This window comes from Entelurus aequoreus, linkage group LG14 (assembly GCF_033978785.1).
Source record: "Entelurus aequoreus isolate RoL-2023_Sb linkage group LG14, RoL_Eaeq_v1.1, whole genome shotgun sequence".
Classification (NCBI taxonomy): domain Eukaryota; kingdom Metazoa; phylum Chordata; class Actinopteri; order Syngnathiformes; family Syngnathidae; genus Entelurus; species Entelurus aequoreus.
In genome coordinates this window covers 58,144,484-58,159,235 of record NC_084744.1, presented here as the reverse complement: position 1 = coordinate 58,159,235, position 14,752 = coordinate 58,144,484, and the positions used below count along the sequence as shown (strand labels likewise).

The 14,752-nt window shown below is 35.6% G+C and overlaps 1 protein-coding gene across 7 annotated transcripts in view; it reads left to right on the top strand.

Moving 5' to 3' along the window:
• Positions 1-1,143: 1,143 nt before the first annotated feature.
• The window catches only part of LOC133665115 (chromodomain-helicase-DNA-binding protein 8-like), a 105,035-nt gene continuing 91,426 nt past the window's right edge, over positions 1,144-14,752 (top strand). For all 7 annotated transcript variants that reach the window (XR_009828688.1, XM_062070330.1, XM_062070329.1 and 4 more), the window contains exon 1: positions 1,144-1,232. The gene's annotated coding sequence lies outside the window, so the exon portion shown is untranslated. The remainder of the gene's footprint in view (positions 1,233-14,752) is intronic.

The following is a 14,752-nucleotide window of genomic DNA, read 5'->3' as shown; positions in this document are numbered from 1 at the left end:
TTAAACATTTCCAAATCAAAACAAGAACAAAAAACTGATTTTAAAAATGAACAAATTAATACAAGAAAATAAACATATTTTAGAAATGTCCAACATAAACAAGAAATAAACATATATCTAAATAACATAGTTTTAAATTCCAAAATAAACATATTTTAAAACATTTCAAATTAAAACATGAAAATAAAGACATTTTAAACATTTCTAAATTAAAACAAGAACAAAAAACATTTTAAAAATGTACAAATTAAAACAAGAACATATATATATTTTTTAAATGTCCACCATAAAACAAGAAAATAAACATATTCTAAAAAAATCTAATTAAAACGAGGGAATAAACATATTTTAAAAATTCCAACTTAAAACAAGAAAATAAACATATTTAAAATTTGTAAATTAAAACAAGAAAAAAAAAACATATTTTAAAAATTAAAAATATACATTTTAAAAATAAAGCAAGAAAATGAATATATATACTGTTTGTGTGCTCTATTGTAAAAAAACATTTTTTTATAAATCAAAAATTTGCCACCCCTTGTCTTATAGATAAATATAAAGAGTACGGTGGCCGGAAAGTGTAAAACATGGTGACAGAAGTGAAACAATGGCGCTAATAATCATGTGTAAGTTTCTGGTCACTAGGGGGCGCTAAATACCCAATCTGATATCGATGAAAAACGCATTATTTCCACAAAAAAAAATAATAAATGTGATAAGAGTAAACGTATGAAAGTCAGAGTGTATATGTAGCTAACATATGCTTGCGCAGGAGGCCTCCACTCAGCCACCAAAGTAGGCATATTCGCCAGCATATGTCTTAAAACACAGCAAGGCGGACGCTGTATCTTTAAAAAACATGAAACTAATGTCGCATTATGTAAACACCCAACATGTAAGCGTTCTTTCTCAGCGCGTAAACGAGCAGCTCCTGAAGATCACTCGGCTAGGCCGCATTTATTGTCCCTCAACCGAACTACGGCTAACCTCCCGCCTAACGGCAGCCCCGCGGCTTTGACCGACGCGCCGTCCAGCCAATGAGCGCATCGCGTGCTTCCGGCTCGGCGGAGGCCCGACCAATCACGGCTCGGCCCCGGCCAGAAACGCACCGCCCCCCTCGGACTCGCTCTTCCCCCTTTTGCCAAGAATGTTAGTTCCTGCTCGTCGCCGAGTCGTTTCCTGTAATCGCACAGTGTTGTGAGACGGAGAACGCCATGTGTGTCCACGCTAAGGTAAATTTACCACCCACAATTGTTACCGGGGCACTCGGGGCGGCGGGCTGGGGGGTTATTTTGCGGGGTATTTTCGCCGAAAAACGGGGGCAGTTGAACGGAAAGAGTATTGCGGCCTAACCCGGGTTGAGAACGTTTGACGGGTCATGGTTATTGTGGCACGTTGCTTTGCTTTGGTGGGGTTTGTTGACGAGCTCCCGAGGAGTCTGCTGGACCCCCGAGCTTGGTCGGGACTGGCCGGGAAAAAGGCTTTAGCTCCCCCGCACACAACATTGCGTGTCCCCGAGTGAATAAACGTCATTTTTCACCCCAGCCTGCACATTGCAATAGGCACATCTTGGCGGTGGAAGCTAATGCTAACCGACGGGTTTGTGAGCTTGAGGAAAGCATCCTGCATCACTGCCTCCTCTTCTCCTCACTTCTACACTAAATCATCAAAATTACTCATTATACCTACCTATTAATTCCTATACATTAGCTTAAAACCCTAATAATCAGTTTTGCCTTTTAAATGTGACCACAATATCAACAAAAGTGTCAACAAAAGGTTAATTTACCCCCGAGCTTACTACTGTCCTTAAATGTGTCTACTTTCAGATAAATTGTGTTAGTCTTGTCCATAAACAATTTAAAAGCAAATTTAGAGACTTTTGAGGTTCCTAAGGGCCATTGTTGTGCCATTCACCCGAGACCATCACCTCATGTTGCAGCATTCTACACTAAATAATCAAAATAGCTACCTATTAATTCATATACATCAGCGTAAAACCATAATAATCAATTTTGCCTTTTAAATGTGACCACAATATCAACAAAAGTTTCAACAAAAGAGCGCTTTTCTACTTTTTTTAAGGAACTCAAAGCACTTTGACACTATTTCCACATTCCTTAAATGTGTCTACTTTCAGATAAATGGTGTTAGTCTTGTCCATAAACAATTAAAAAGCAAATTTAGAGACTTGAGGTTCCTCAGGGCCATTGTTGTGCCATTCACCCGAGACCATCACCTCATGTTGCAGCATACTACACTAAATCATCAAAATGACTTATTATAGCTACCTATTCATTCCTATGCATTAGCATAAAACCCTAATAATCAGTTTTGCCTTTTAAATGTGACCACAATATCAACAAAAGTGTCAACAAAAGGTTAATTTACCCCCGAGCTTACTACTGTCCTTAAATGTGTCCACTTTCAAATAAATGGTGTTAGTCTTGCCCATATACAATTAAAAAGCACATTTAGAGACTTTTGAGGTTCCTAAGGGCCATTGTTGTGCCATTCACCCGAGACCATCACCTCATGTTGCAGCATTCTCCACTAAATAATCAAAATAGCTACCTATTAATTCGTATACACCAGCGTAAAACCATAATAATCAATTTTGCCTTTTAAATGTGACCACAATATCAACAAAAGTGTCAACAAAAGGTTAATTTATCCCAGAGCTTACTACTGTAAAGAGCGCTTTTCTACTTTTTTTTAAGGAACTCAAAGCGCTTTGACACTATTTCTACATTCCTTAAATGTGTCTACTATCAGACAAATTGGTGTTAGTCTTGTCCCTAAACAATTAAAAAGTAAATTTAGAGACTTTCGAGGTTCCTCAGGGCCATTGTTGTGCCATTAACCTGAGACCATCACCTCATGTTGGAGCATTCTACACTAAATCATCAAAATGACTTATAGCTACCTATTAATTCCTATGCATTAGCATAAAACACTAATAATCAGTTTTGCCTTTTAAATGTGACCACAATATCAACAAAAGTGTCAACAAAAGGTTAATTTACCCCCGAGCTTACTACTGTCCTTAAATGTGTCTACTTTCAGATAAATTGTGTTAGTCTTGTCCATAAACAATTAAAAAGCAGATTTAGAGACTTTTGAGGTTCCTAAGGGCCATTGTTGTGCCATTCACCCGAGACCATCACCTCATGTTGCAGCATTCTACACTAAATAATCAAAATAGCTACCTATTAATTCGTATACATCAGCGTAAAACCATAATAATCAATTTTGCCTTTTAAATGTGACCACAATATCAACAAAAGTTTCAACAAAAGAGCGCTTTTCTACTTTTTTTAAGGAACTCAAAGCACTTTGACACTATTTCCACATTCCTTAAATGTGTCTACTTTCAGATAAATGGTGTTAGTCTTGTCCATAAACAATTAAAAAGCAAATTTAGAGACTTTTGAGGTTCCTAAGGGCCATTGTTGTGCCATTCACCCGAGACCATCACCTCATGTTGGAGCATTCTACACTAAATCATCAAAATGACTTATTATAGCTACCTATTAATTCCTATACATTAGCATAAAACCCTAATAATCAGTTTTGCCTTTTAAATGTGACCACAATATCAACAAAAGTGTCAACAAAAGGTTAATTTACCCCCGAGCTTACTACTGTCCTTAAATGTGTCTACTTTCAGATAAATTGTGTTAGTCTTGTCCATAAACAATTAAAAAGCAAATTTAGAGACTTTTGAGGTTCCTAAGGGCCATTGTTGTGCCATTCACCCGAGACCATCACCTCATGTTGCAGCATTCTACACTAAATAATCAAAATAGCTACCTATTAATTCGTATACATCAGAGTAAAACCATAATAATCAATTTTGCCTTTTAAATGTGACCACAATATCAACAAAAGTGTCAACAAAAGGTTAATTTACCCCCGAGCTTACTACTGTCCTTAAATGTGTCTACTTTCAGATAAATTGTGCTAGTCTTGTCCCTAAACAATTAAAAAGTAAATTTAGAGACTTTCGAGGTTCCTAAGGGCCATTGTTGTGCCATTCACCCGAGACCATCACCTCATGTTGCAGCATTCTACACTAAATAATCAAAATAGCTACCTATTAATTCGTATACACCAGCGTAAAACCATAATAATCAATTTTGCCTTTTAAATGTGTCCACAATATCAACAAAAGTGTCAACAAAAGGTTCATTTACCCCCGAGCTTACTACTGTAAAGAGCGCTTTTCTACTTTTTTTAAGGAACTCAAAGCGCTTTGACACTATTCCCACATTCCTTAAATGTGTCTACTTTCAGATAAATTGTGTTAGTCTTGTCCCTAAACAATTAGAAAGTAAATTTAGAGACTTTCGAGGTTCCTCAGGGCCATTGTTGTGCCATTCACCTAAGACCATCACCTCATGTTGGAGCATTCTACACTAAATCATCAAAATGACTTATTATACCTACCTATTAATTCCTATACATTAGCTTAAAACCCTAATAATCAGTTTTGCCTTTTAAATGTGACCACAATATCAACAAAAGTGTCAACAAAAGGCTAATTTACCCCCGAGCTTACTACTGTCCTTAAATGTGTCTACTTTCAGATAAATTGTGTTAGTCTTGTCCATAAACAATTAAAAAGCAAATTTAGAGACTTTTGAGGTTCCTAAGGGCCATTGTTGTGCCATTCACCCGAGACCATCACCTCATGTTGCAGCATTCTACACTAAATAATCAAAATAGCTACCTATTAATTCGTATACATCAGAGTAAAACCATAATAATCAATTTTGCCTTTTAAATGTGACCACAATATCAACAAAAGTGTCAACAAAAGGTTAATTTACCCCCGAGCTTACTACTGTCCTTAAATGTGTCTACTTTCAGATAAATTGTGCTAGTCTTGTCCCTAAACAATTAAAAAGTAAATTTAGAGACTTTCGAGGTTCCTAAGGGCCATTGTTGTGCCATTCACCCGAGACCATCACCTCATGTTGCAGCATTCTACACTAAATAATCAAAATAGCTACCTATTAATTCGTATACACCAGCGTAAAACCATAATAATCAATTTTGCCTTTTAAATGTGTCCACAATATCAACAAAAGTGTCAACAAAAGGTTCATTTACCCCCGAGCTTACTACTGTAAAGAGCGCTTTTCTACTTTTTTTAAGGAACTCAAAGCGCTTTGACACTATTTCCACATTCCTTAAATGTGTCTACTTTCAGATAAATTGTGTTAGTCTTGTCCCTAAACAATTAGAAAGTAAATTTAGAGACTTTCGAGGTTCCTCAGGGCCATTGTTGTGCCATTCACCTAAGACCATCACCTCATGTTGGAGCATTCTACACTAAATCATCAAAATGACTTATTATAGCTACCTATTAATTCCTATACATTAGCTTAAAACCCTAATAATCAGTTTTGCCTTTTAAATGTGACCACAATATCAACAAAAGTGTCAACAAAAGGTTAATTTACCCCCGAGCTTACTACCGTCCTTAAATGTGTCTACTTTCAGATAAATTGTGTTAGTCTTGTCCTTAAACAATTAAAAAGTAAATTTAGAGACTTTTGAGGTTCCTGAGGGCCATTGTTGTGCCGTGAAAGTATGGTTGGCGGTAAACTTCCTAAACTTCAATGAGAACAAGACGGAAATCATTATATTTGACTCTAAAGTCAAACAGAATATTCCCCCCAGTGACCTGGACCCCCCCCGAGGCCTTACTTAAAACCCACAGTCACAAATCTTGGTTTTAAATCCGACAATGATTTTAAATTGGAGCAGCAGGTTGATAACTCCGTTGTGAGATCTTGTTTTTATCATCTAAGACTTGTAAAGAAGAAAATGTGTCCCTAAACAATTAAAAAGCAAATTTAGAGACTTTTTGAGGTTCCTAAGGGCCAATGTTGTGCCGTTCACCCGAGACCATCACCTCAGATCAGTTTGAATAATACATAATGTTTGATATAGAGAACATACAAACCCTTTTATTCATTGAAACAAAAATACAGAAATTCCACGACATAGTGGATTTGCAAACAGCTAAAATTACACACAAAGCAAACTATAACCTGCTACCCAAGAATATACAACAATTCTTCACAAAAAAAGAGGAGAACTATAATATTGGAGAAAAATTTAATTTAAAACATTTGTACGCACGTACAGCACTTAAGACCTTCAGTATATCAGGATGTGGAATTCAATGATGGAATGGATCAAGCAAAGCAATCAAACAATTTACTAATATAATCCACTTCAAGACATTCTTCACATTTTTAGTGTTTACAAAGTACAAAGAAGAAGAACCATGATAAACATTCTGAATTTATTTCATCCGTCCATTCATTTTCAAAATAATCTTACCCATCTCACCATATGAAATGTAACTTACTTCACCGAGTATTATTTATTTATTTGTATTGTGATTACTTACGGAGTGTATATTGTGAATAAATTGAGAACAGGAAGTGAACAAAAGTTTTAGCAACTGTTATTTAAAAGAAAAGGGGTAGGATTAAATAAGCTCTGCTTCTTCCTACTCCTTTTCGAACATGTTAAAGAGAAACTGGAAATTGTGATGTATCATGTTGTATGCTTGCATGTTCCAAATAAACTCAAACTCATGTTGCAGCATGACAATGCACGGCCCCACGTTGCAGGGGAATGTAACGATATTAAAATGTCACAGTATGATACTATCGCTATATCTATGTCCCTTTTTAAATGTGACCACAATATCAACAAAAGGTTAATTTACCCCCGAGCTTATTACTGTCCTTAAATGTGTCTACTTTCAGATAAATTGTGCTAGTCTTGCTGCCTCACTATCGCTATATCTATGTCCCTTTTTAAAAAAAGAAAAGAGACACTAGTTTAAAATCACTTCTAAATTGTCTTGAGGACATAAAAGTATGGCTGGCAGTAAACTTCAAGACGGAAATCGTTTTATTTGACTCCAAAGTCTAACAGAATGCTCCCCCCATTGACCTGGACCCCCCTGAGGCCTTATTTAAAACCCATAGTCACAAATCTTGGTTTTAATTCCGACAATGATTTTAAATTGGAGCAGCAGGTTAATAACTCCGTTGTAAGATCTTGTTTTTATCATCTAGCAAAAATTAAATCAGTTTTATAATTTTAACGACTTTTAGCGGGTAATACAAGCTTTTATTTAATCACGTTTGGACTACTGCAACTCCCTTTACGTTTGAATGAAACAGGCCTCAATCGTTCGATTGCAGTTAGTCCGAAATGCTGCTGCTCGCCTTTTAACTGCCACTAAAAAAGCAGGAACACATTACCCCCATTTTAGAATCCCTTCACTGGCTCCCAGTTCATTTTAGAACTCATTTTAAAATATTGTTGTTTGTTTTTAAATCGCCTAACCCCTGCATCACTGCCTCCTATTCTCCTCACTTCTACACTAAATCATCAAAATGACTTATTATAGCTACCTATTAATTCCTATACATTAGCTTAAATCCCTAATAATCAGTTTTGCCTTTTAAATGTGACCACAATATCAACAAAAGTGTCAACAAAAGGTTAATTTACCCCCGAGCTTACTACTGTCCTTAAATGTGTCTACTTTCAGATAAATGGTGTTAGTCTTGCTGCCTCAATTCGGTGTAAAGAAGAAAATGTAAACAATTAAAAGCAAATTTAGAGACTTTTGAGGTTTCTGAGGGCCATTGTTGTGCCATTCACCCGAGACCATCACCTCATGTTGCAGCATGATGATGCACTGCCCCACGTTGCAAGGGAATGTAACGATATTAAAATGTCACAGTACGATACTATCGCTATATTTATGTCCCTTTTTAAAAAAGAAAAAAGAAAAGTGACACTTGTTTAAAATCACTTCTAAATTGTCTTGAGTACATAAAAGTATGGTTGGCAGTAAACTTCAAGACGGAAATCGTTTTATTTGACTCCAAAGTCTAACAGAATGCTCCCCCCAGTGACCTGGACCCCCCTCAGGCCTTATTTAAAACCCACAGTCACAAATCTTGGTTTTAAGTCCGACAATGATTCTAAATTGGAGCAGCAGGTTAATAACTCCGTTGTAAGATCTTGTTTTTATCATCTAAGACCTGTAAAGAAGAAAATGTGTCCCTTAACAATTAAAAAGCAAATTTAGAGACTTTGAGGTTCCTGAGGGCTATTGTTGTGCCATTCACCCGAGACCATCACCTCATGTTGCAGCATTCTACACTAAATAATCAAAATAGCTACCTATTAATTCGTATACATCAGCGTAAAACCATAATAATCAATTTTGCCTTTTAAATGTGACCACAATATCAACAAAAGTGTCAACAAAAGGTTAATTTACCCCCGAACTTACTACTGTAAAGAGTGCTTTTCTACTTTTTAAAGGAACTCAAAGCGCTTTGACACTATTTCCACATTCCTTAAATGTGTCTACTTTCAGATAAATTGTGTTAGTCTTGTCCCTAAACAATTAAAAAAACTTATTATAGCTACCTATTAATTCATATACATTAACATAAAACCCTAATAATACATTTTGCCTTTTAAACGTGACCACAATATCAACAGAAGGTTAATTTACCCCCGAGCTTATTACTGTCCTTGAATGTGTCTACTTTCAGATAAATTGTGTTAGTCTTGCTGCCTCAATTCGGTGTAAAGAAGAAAATGTGAACAATTAAACAATTTACAAGCAAATTTAGAGACTTTTGAGGGCCATTGTGCCATTCACCCGAGACCATCACCTCGTGTTGCAGCATGACAATTAAGGCTGCAGCTAACGATTATTTTTCTATCGATTGATCTATAGATTATTTTTTTCGATTAATCGGTTAATCTATAGATTATTTTTTTCGATTAATCTATAGATTATTTTTCCTTTTACCAATTATTTTTTTATTCAAAAAGAAGATGAAAAAATAAATGTAGGCCCGTTTTTTCAAAAGGCATGGCTTTTATTTACAAAAAAAAAAGAAGTATGGCCACTCAGTCAACATTGACAACAACATGACTAAATATTCTGTAACAATGTAAACATTTAAAACTTTTAACATTTAACAAAATTAAAAGTAGCTTATTTGCTTTTTAATGTGCAAATATAAAAGTCAACATCCAGTGCAAATCTTAATATTCTGCAATAGTATAAGCATTTCAAAAGTAAAAGTATTGCTTATTTTGCTTTAAAATGTGCAAAAATAAAGATAAACATCCAATACAAAAAAGTGCAAAACGAAATATTCTGTAACAGTGTAAACATTTCAACAAAAGTGAAAGTATTGCTTATTTGCTAAAATGTGCAAAAATAAAGATAAACATCCAATACAAAAAAGTGCCAATCTAAATATTCTGGAGCACTGTAAACATTAAGTATTGCTTTTAAAATGTGCAAAATAAACATCCAGTCCAACACAGTACACAATAACCAATTCTACTCATTCCAGTGAGTGTCTAACAGTTGTAATGAAGAAAGGTTAGCATGTCTACATGCTTTGCTTCTTTTCTTGTTTACAATATTCCCAGCAGCTGAAAATAGGCGCTCAGAAGGGGTCGATGTGGCTGGAACTGAGAGCTAATTAGCCTTCACCTCAAGCCAGGATTGCGAGTGAGCTGAGCTGCAGTTTAAGTTTCTAGAAGGTCAACGGGCTCATAGTGATGTTACTAGTAGTTGACTGGGAGGTGTTTATTATCATTTGGGGAGAGTCCGCTGCCTGATGCTCACCTGCTAAACACCTATCTGCTCCACGCTGAAGCGCTGACTACATGCGCTCTAAATACGCACATTGCTGATTGGCTGATAATGCTTCGTGTGTACCAATCAGATGGTTGTGTGGGTGGGACAATGCTGCGTGTGTACCAATCAGATGGTTGTATGGGTGGGACTATGCTGCGTGCTGAGACAGGCAGACGGAGCAAAGCAGCTTGTTAAGACTTTAGCTTAGAAACTCGTTCGGTACACCCCCGTACCGAACCGAAAGCCCCGTACCGAAACGGTTCAATACAAAACACGTACCGTTACACCCCTAGCAGATACAAATGACACATTCATGTTTTTGTGTAATGATGACAACGTATGCTCGCACGGACGATTGACTAGTTGATGGTTTTCTTTTCAAATGTTCGTTCATAGCCGTTGTGCTGCTATGATAGGCCATTTCCGCTCGACACAGTGTGCATACAACAACATTATTAGGCCGTTTATTGAAATACTCCCACACTTTTGACCACTTTTGGCATGCTTTTCCCCCCTCGCTCGCACCGCTCGCATCGTCTTCTTTGATCGTCTGCTTTGCGCTTCGCCATGACGGTAGTGTGACGTCATTATGCGACGCGTCGACGCACAAAAACGGCGTCGACGTATTTACGTAACCGATGACGTCGACTACGTCGACGCGTCGTTTCAGCCTTAATGACAATGCACGGCCCCAGGTTGCAAGGAATGTAACGATATTAAAATGTCACGGTACGATACTATCACTATATCTGTCCCTTTTTAAAAAAAAGAAAACTGACAGTAGTTTAAAATCACTTTTAAATTGTCTTGAGGACATGAAAGTATGGTTTTTGATTGATTGAAACTTTTATTAGTAGATTGCACAGTACAATACATATTCTGTACAATTGACCACTAAATGGTAACACCCGAATAAGTTTCTCAACTTGTTTAAATCGGGGTCCACGTTAATCAATTCATGGTTGGCGGTAAACTTTCTAAACTTCAATGAGAACAAGACGGAAATCATTTTATTTGACTCCAAAGTCTAACAGAATGCTCCCCCCAGTGACCTGGACCCCCCTGAGGCCTTATTTAAAAGCAACTGTCACAAATCTTGGTTTTAAGTTAAAAAATGATTTTAAATTGGAGCAGCAGGTTAACTCCGTTGTAAGATCTTGTTCTTATCATCTCAGTTCTGCCTTTTAAATGTGACCACAATTTGGCTCTAAGTGTCAACAAAAGGTTCATTTTACTACTGTCCTTAAAGGTGTCTACTTTCGGATAAATTGTGTTAGTTTTGGTGCCTCAATTCGCTGTAAAGAATACAAATGTGTCCCTAAACAATTAAAAGCAAATTTAGAGACTTTTGTTGTATATGTATTAGGAATGTAACGATATGAAAATGTCACGGTACGATATTATGACGGTTAAGGCCAAGGTACGATATTATCGCGGCATATGTTAAAAATAGACCTGTAAAAATGCTATAGTATGTAAAATGAATTATTAACACTGTAATTGATGACAATACACCTTACAGCCGTGTTAATTGACGTGTGAGACATGCTATCTGTTAGCACATTTGCTAAGTGTTAGCATTTTAATATGCGCATGCTAACATTTTAGGCTAGCTCTGTAATTGGTTTTGTACAGTTTACACCTCAAACTCACGGATTCAGACACTCGGCACCATCTAATAAGTACGGCTAGAGGTCCTGGGCACAGGTAGCAGGCCCCATCAAAATTTCCGTGGGAATTTTCTCAGTGTCTGCGCTAGGAATCTTCAAAACGTCATAAAAATGGGGTCCCACTGTAAATTTATGGGGGTCCCACTTTTTTGAAGCGTTTTGAAAACAAATGATAAATGTATGCTTTATCCTGTTATATCTCACATTCTATATTGTGTTTTGGAAAAAGGTTGTCATAAACGTTACTTAATTTGTTAAAAAAACAACACAAAAGAAAACAAATAGTATTTGTGATCGATAAAACTTTCGACGAATCAAAATTGAAGAAACTGTACCGGAAAGTGCATGACTTTGAAGTCGACCGATAATAAATAATTAATAGTTTGAACCGGCAAATATACCATATTTTCCGGACCATAGGGCACTGCCCATGAACGGTCTATTTTTTATCTTTTTTTATATATTAGGCGCACCGGAATATAGGGTCGGAATAGAGTCATATTATTATTATTTTTTTTTCCTAAATGTAAAAGACTTCCTTGTGGTCTACATAACATGTAATGGTGGTTCTTTGCTCAAAATGTTGCATAGATGATGTTTTACAGATCATCTTCAAGTCGCTTCAGGATGCGCCGTTTTGTGGGCGGGTCTTATTTACGTGACTCACCTTCGACAGCGTCTTCTCCCCCCGTCATCTTTGTTGTAGCGGTGTAGCGTGCAAGGATGGGAGTGGAAGAAGTGTCAAAAGATGGAGCTAACTTGTTTTAATGACATTCAGACTTTACTCCAATCAACAACGGAGCAGCGTCTCCTCGTCCGGAAACAACCACACCGAAAAAAACAAAAAACAATTCGGTGTAAAGAAGAAAATGTGTCCTTAAACAATCAATAGCAGATTTAGAGACTTTTATTGTATATGTAGCAGGAATGTAACGATATGAAAATGTCACGGTACAATACTATCACGGTATTAAGGCCACGGTACGATATTATCGCGGTGTATGTTAAAAATAGACTTGTAAAAATGCCATAGTATGTAAAATCAAGTTAGACTTGGACTTCCTTTTTATTGTCATTCAAATTTGGACTTTACAGTACAGATAAGAACGACATTTCATTGCATTAGCTGGTTGTAGTGCAGGATAAAAGAGCAATAAGGTGCAGATAAAAATAAATAGATTACCGTACAGATAAATATATTGCACTTTTGCATATGCATCCATGTTTATGGATGTATGTTATATTGTTAAAGGAATGTTTAGGATAAACACACTAATTGATTACAAATATAATGCTCATATATTTATTACTTCAAACATGTTTTTAAGTGGTAGAATAGAATAGAATGGACTTTATTGTCATTATGTTTGCATATAACGGGATTAAGGACTCCAATTTAAGGTGCGGTAGTGGGAACAAATATGGGATAAAAATAAATTACACAAGAAGTAATAAAGACAAAATTAAGAATTGAAATAAATAGACTACCGTATTTTTTGGAGTATAAGTCGCTCCGGAGTACAAGTCGCACCGGCCGAAAATGCATAATAAAGAAGGGAAAAAACATATATAAGTCGCACTGGAGTATAAGTCGCATTTTTGGGGGAAATGTATTTGATAAAAGCCAACACCAAAAATAGACATTTGAAAGGTAATTTAAAATAAATAAAGAATAGTGAACAACAGGCTGAATAAGTGTACGTTATATGAGGCAGAAATAACCAACTGAGAACGTGCCTGGTATGTTAACGTAACATATTATGGTAAGAGTCATTCAAATAACTAACATATAGAACATGCTATACGTTTACCAAACAATCTGTCACTCCTAATCGCTAAATCCCATGAAATCTTGTACGTCTAGTCTCTTACGTGAATGAGCTAAATAATAATATTTGATATTTTACGGGAATGTGTTAATCCTTTCACACATAAGTCGCTCCTGAGTATAAGTCGCACCCCCGGCCAAACTATGAAAAAAACTGCGACTTATAGCCCGAAAAATACGGTACTATCCAATAAAAATGATAAGCAATCCTGTACAATATACAAAATACTGTACAATATACAGAACAAGATAAGAGTACCGGAGTGATAACAAAGCAAAAAAAAAAATATATATATATATATATATATATATATATATATATATATATATATATATATATATATATATATATATATATATATATATATATATATATATATATATATATATATATATATATATATATATATATATATATATATATATATATATATATATATATATATATATATATATACTACCGTTCAAAAGTTTGGGGTCACATTGAAATGTCCTTATTTTTGAAGGAAAAGCACTGTACTTTTCAATGAAGATAACTTTAAACTAGTCTTAACTTTAAAGAAATACACTCTATACATTGCTAATGTGGTAAATGACTATTCTAGCTGCAAATGTCTGGTTTTTGGTGCAATATCTACATAGGTGTATAGAGGCCCAATTCCAGCAACTATCACTTCAGTGTTCTAATGGTACAATGTGTTTGCTCATTGGCTCAGAAGGCTAATTGATGATTAGAAAACCCTTGTGCAATCATGTTCACACACCTGAAAACAGTTTAGCTCATTACAGAAGCTACAACACTGACCTTCCTTTGAGCAGATTGAGTTTCTGGAGCATCACATTTGTGGGGTCAAGTAAACGCTCAAAATGGCCAGAAAAAGAGAACTTTCATCTGAAACTCGACAGTCTATTCTCGTCTTAGAAATGAAGGCTCAAACAAAAAATTGTTTGGGTGACCCCAAACTTTTGAACGGTAGTATATATATATATATATATATATATATATATATATATATATATATATATATATATATATATATATATATATATATATATATATATATATATAAAAAACTTACAATTGAGTGTCTTTAAAGTGACAATGTAAACATCCAGCATAACAGTAATGTTCACTTTAGTGTCTTTCAACTTTTTACTTTCTGAGAATTGGACATGTTTTTTATATAATTTTGGAAAATGCAGTTTTTCAGAAAAGTTACCTCGCAATTTAATGTTGCATAATGTAAATACCTCACAAATTGATGTTTTAAATATATTTTTCCCTTGACCGAGTCTGTTTGGGCTTGGAACGCCTGTTTGTCTTTTTGTTAGTGTGGCGTGATCTAGTCCAAAAGGGACGCCGAACATAAAAGACGGACGCTTTGGACTTGCTTTGGTTTTCTTGAACAGTTTGTTTATTAATAAAATGAATGTTAGTACAAATGATGGTGTCACTAATACAGCAAGTCGTGGCAAGATACGGTGATCGGCTGGGCTGGCAATCTCCCAAAAGATGTCGTTTATTTTCAGACCGGC